The sequence below is a fragment of the Vigna angularis genome, chromosome 5 (assembly GCF_016808095.1).
Source record: "Vigna angularis cultivar LongXiaoDou No.4 chromosome 5, ASM1680809v1, whole genome shotgun sequence".
Lineage (NCBI taxonomy): Eukaryota > Viridiplantae > Streptophyta > Magnoliopsida > Fabales > Fabaceae > Vigna > Vigna angularis.
The window spans coordinates 29,454,530-29,460,208 of record NC_068974.1 but is presented as its reverse complement, the minus strand read 5'-3'; the positions used below and the strand labels follow the sequence as shown (position 1 = coordinate 29,460,208).

At 34.8% G+C, this 5,679-nt stretch overlaps 1 non-coding gene across 1 annotated transcript; it reads left to right on the top strand.

Annotated features, from left to right (window-relative positions):
- Nucleotides 1–5,589: 5,589 nt before the first annotated feature.
- TRNAY-GUA (transfer RNA tyrosine (anticodon GUA)) lies at nucleotides 5,590–5,679 on the top strand. Its single transcript is given in 2 exon segments — nucleotides 5,590–5,626; nucleotides 5,644–5,679. It is a non-coding gene; the product is annotated as a tRNA-Tyr (tRNA).

The following is a 5,679-nucleotide window of genomic DNA, read 5'->3' as shown; positions in this document are numbered from 1 at the left end:
TAGGGGAATGCATTGACTGGACGGTTATACGGTACAACTAGCATTATTGATGTCAATTTAAAATCTTCTAAAAATGATAAAGTTATTATATTTAATAATTTTGTTTTCAGAAAATATGTTTGGTCACACACATCCAATCCCAAGAGAAAGTTCTCCTCCACCTCCTTATACCAACTAAGGATCTCCACCATCTACTAAGTAATCCCTTATTTTCTTCACTATTAGGTATATCAAGTTCATTGGAGAGAAACAACATTAATGAGGTTTGAGCCCAATCATATAAGGGATTGACATCACTTTCTATCAACACTAGTGCAGAAAGGGCTTTAGACGTCTGTTCTTTTGGCTTTTTAACGTCCGACCTGTACCCAACGTCTTTGTGGGTGACGTTAGTCAGACGTCGGGGGTATGTCTCGGACGTTTATATAGACATCCGTTGTGGTCAGGCCCGACGTCTATATAGACGTCCGAGGCCCCTGACGTCCATATAGACTTCTAAGGCATACCCCCGACGTCCATATGCCTGAAACATGTTATTTAGGGATTAGGGGGTTGGACGTCGGTTTGTGCACTACCAGACGTCTATAGACATCCGTTAGTGCACTAACCGACATCTATTGGGTGTTTTTTTTTAAAATTAATTTATTTTTGCATTAAAACCACACCTGAAAGGCAGAAAATTATCCCAAAACAATATAGTATAGTATATATGTGTTTCATATAAAGAAAGTTCTACTTAATGTACAAAATAATCCAATACCAAAACTATCAAGATATAAACTTAAACTAAAACTAAGCAATGTTCAACAACAAATAAAATTGTTCCTAACTCCATCTTTGCAGAAGATAAGTTGTCCACTCCTGCCTTATCTGCCTAATTGTGTCCTCTGGTATAGGAGATGTACTCTTCAAGCACTGCAAAATTGAAGAAAGATTCATTATGGTTTCATATATGTTTAAAGATGAATTTGATTTGTAATGTATTCATGGTGTGCATCATTACCTCATTCCAGTCATCTGTAATGACAACTCAAATGATGGTCTTAATCCAACACATGACATAGAAGCCACATTCCCATGAATCTTGTTGCTGGTTACACTAAAATGACAAACTAAATAGTCAAGAATTTAGATCATTCAATAACATAGAAAATGAATTAGAACTATAAATGACTCATAGCCTTTGGATACAAAATTTGAACTAGTTGACCTCAAGATTTACCAATAACTCTGTACAGATTGAAAACACAAAGTAAAATTATCATAACTATATTTATCATAAAAGTTTAAGGTGAACATCAAATTCAAAGTCATTTTTGGAGAAACACTTACCCTTGAAGCATGGTTCTCAAGTCATTTTTCATCTTCCTGTGCAACGAACAAAATCATATAATTTTACATTGTTTGGGAATGATGACCATCAGCTGCCAGTGCGACCTATCACGAAGGATAAATAGTTATTTAACTAATTAAGGAAACTTTAATAATGAACTTTTACATATAACAACACCTACCCATCAATGTATGGCACAAGGTATACGTCTCTTTTTGACTCATTCGTCCATGTTTGCAAATAATGTTGTCTGAGGTTGAATAGTCTGAGGTTCAACAAATCCGTACATGGAAGGACTATGTGAAGGTATACTGCTGACATGGATTTTCATGTTGTCTGTCTCCAAAGACATATAGTCGTGTCAGCCTTGTCTTGAAATCCCTCTATCTTATCGCTATATGTGATAACACTTTCTTTCTAATTTGTATTGTGTTTGGAATATCATAATGTTGCTGTTTAAAACAAAAAACATGTTATTGATAAGAAAAGATGAAAGAAATAAGTATATCAAAATTCTTTTAAGTAAACATACCTGAATATCTTGCCATAAGAGGTTATTGTCGACCTCTGGGACGTCATCCCAATGGCTTTTTGCTAACTTACCCAGATAACTCCTAAACCTATCAGCATTTGGCCCTGATGCCTGACCTGATCTGGGGTCAATGTCAACATGTCTCCTCTGCCCATCAACGCGTCCGGATGTCACATCTGCCAATCGTGTGACGCCTCGACCACGTCTGGTCTGTCCCGATCCTGAGTCTGAGGCCGACATACCTGAAAAATTATACAAGGTTAGTAATAATTCAATTATGATGAACATAAATATAAAGTCAATACAAAAAATATCACAACCTATTAAGATATTGTTTTCTCCTAAATCCCTTCATTGTGATCACTACGAATTGCCTGGATGACATCGGCAGCGTCATCAACTGGGTCTTCAATGGGTCTAGATACAACAGATGTTGTCTCAAGTAGTCATCATCATGTCCATGCATGTTTTTTCCTTCTAAAACCACTGACCATTTTTTATTCGCTGGATCATTTACGTGAGTATTTGTCTTGCTTGACTAGCCATGATAAATGGTTCATCAGTGTAATTCATCTTGTTCAAGTCTACCAATGTGAAACCAAAGTCATCTGTCATGACACCAGAATTTATATCAACCCATTTACACTTGAAAACTGGGACTCTAGAAGTGACATAATCAACTTCCCATATTTCTTGTATTATTCCAAAATAACTCATGGATGCTGTGATTGGATTTTTGTCTTTAGAACTAGCAAAGTGCACAGCCTCAGCTTGTAGCGTGTTAAATTAATTTTCTCAAACTATCCAATCGGACAATTCAAAATTTAATACAAACGATTAAAAGATTAATCGTTTGTGTTAAATTTCAAACGGGAACTAAGTTTCACTCAATGATTTGATACTTATAATCTAACATGTCAATTATAATAACACAACTAATACATGCATATTCAAAAGCCAATAACACATGCAGATCTTAAAGTCAAAAACATGCATACACAAAACCCAATAACATGCATACAAAAAAATTATCAACGAAGAAGCTAACCTTTTTAGCAGATTCCAAATAAAATGGAGGGAAATCGAGGAGTGCACGACCTAAAGCGTAGGCCAAAAAGAGTCAAAAACGCCGCCCAAGAACATGCAAGAAACTACACCAAAACACACCGAAAATGATTTTTAATCGGTTTAAATCAAAGATATTTCATCACAGAGCAATTTAATCGGATTAAAAGTAAATTTAAACGGTCCAAAAGAGAGAAAACGCACCTGAAAATGTAATGCCGCAGAGAGAAAACGCACCTGGAAATTTAGACATCCGTTATCGTGGCCCCGACATTTATAATATTATAGACGTCGGGGGCCCCTCCAACGGACGTTTCAGGGGATGAAAAAGTTAACTCTTCAACGACCCTGTTAGCCACTTAAACGTCCGTTGTGGAGGGGCCCGAACGTCTATAATATTATAAACGTCGGGGCCCCTCCAACGGACGTTTCAGTGGCTGAAAAAGTTAACTCTTCAACTACCTTGTCAGCCACTTAAACGTCCGTTGGAGGGGCCCCGACGTTTATAATATTATAGACGTCCGAGCCCCTCAACAACGGACGTTTCAGTGGCTGAAAAAGTTAACTCTTTAACTACCCTGTCAGCCACTTAAACGTCCGTTAGAGGGAACCCCGACGTCTATAATATTATAAATGTCGGGGCCACGGTAACGGACGTCTAAAACCCCACTGGTCAATTATTTACGTTGGTGTTTTCGTGGACGGACGTCTATTGGGTGACGTTAAAGGCCAATTCTGCACTAGTGCAAAAACCTTAAGACAATGAGTTAATTGATCTTCACCTTTATATGCTGCTCTACTTTCTCATTTCTATCAAATGTGGGACTTAAATTTACACTTGGATTCTCAACAATTCTCTCTTTCAAGGGTGAGTCCCTTCCACATTGGTATACTCCTCCTCCAGCGAAATTATTTGCTATGAAGACTTCCGATATAGCAACATTGTATTTTTCTAGACCAATGAACCCATAAAACCCGCAATAAAACCAAAAACAGATAAAACACCTAAACTATAAAATAAGTAAGCTTCTCCGGATCATACAAGTGCAAGTCGAACCCAAACAAAGAGTTTGGTTAACATATGTCAGATTCCACCAAATATACAAATGAAACTCAATCATATATGCATTTTGCCTGACTTTGATGTCACATTAATAAGACATGAGCTCAATCACATAAAAAATTGATATTACTCTTTAATCAAAACTTTAAGACAATAAATTAATAAATGAATGAATCTTTAATATGATATGATATTTTACTTTTTATTTTTACCTAAGGGATTGAGATTCATATTTTTGATATATATATATATATATATATATATATATATATATATAATTATATAATGTTGAAAAAATGAAAGAGATATGATTAGATTGAAGCAAAAAGATCGTTGAAAACGTAAATAAAAGTTTATAAGTTGCAACTTGGTTGGAACTAAATACCTAATGGCTCGCCCACACTTGAAAAAATCTTTAATGAGCCATGTGAGAATGAGGTGTGTAGAGCTTTGGGTTAAAGACAAAAGTGGGAAGTGATGGAGATAAGACGAAGGGGTTGACAAAGGATAATGGTGAAAAAGTTCAAAGCAGAGAGAGAATCGTGAAGAAGATGGAGACAATCACAGAACGTGACATAAAAAAGTCGTATAGGGTCAGAATCTTTACTTCCTAATTTACATTTTTTTTTGTCTGTCAATCTTTTTGGTCTTGTCCAAGTTTTCTTTAACCTTTTTTTTTCCTATCAAAAACACAACATCTTTCATCAAATCAAACAACTGACATGTCAGGTTTGGATTAATATTTCATTGGCCAAGCAACCTTTTATAAAGATGGGGTGTTTTCATCACTCTATTCTTCTAAATAAACCTCAAACGTGAGAACTTGCAGTTATATATATTATCTTCGTGTAGAGAAAGAGTAAGGTTTCTCCCCTGTTTTTTACATTTATAAATGATGGAGTATAGGTTTTTTCTCAATCCATCTTCAATTCATGGTTTTGAAAACTCTTGTAAAGCCTAATAGTGAAAGAAATTCGTCTATAACTGATAAAAATTAAGTTTTAGTAATTTACATTAAAAATATATTTAATTTAATATATTACTTTTAATTTTTAAATTATTTATTAAAATTCTTCGATAAATATTATCTGTGCTTCCGAAAACAAAAAAGTTAATCCAGCTATATGATCAATGCTATATATGCGCGTCCATGCACAACATTTTTAAGGAAAAGAGTTCTCCCACCTATCCAAAATAAAAGCAAGTATATGAACTACATTAAGAAGAGAAATTTTCTTGTACTACTGTCATTTCATTCGTTCATAGATCCTTATTTTGTGTAATTAATAATAATAATAATAATAACAGTATTTAATGCCTATCTACATATTTATATTAGTGGGTTGTTGATATCTAATTTTTTTTATTGATTAAAGCTGAAGAAAAATATCAAGAACTAAGTGAAAATTATCCTGGTTTTGAGATCAAGGATGAGAATAAAATGAACAATGGGACTTTCCCATCATAATTTGAGTGTCACTATCATTTCTTTTGCTTTTTCGTTTTTCTAGAGACCTCACTATCTCTTTCAAAAAGCAAAATTACTAAAACATCAATTCCTAATTAAATAGCTTATAATGCGGTATTATTAGCAAACCGACCTTAGCTCAGTTGGTAGAGCGGAGGACTGTAGTGGTTGAAATCTCAGATATCCTTAGGTCGCTGGTTCGAATCCGGCAGGTCGGA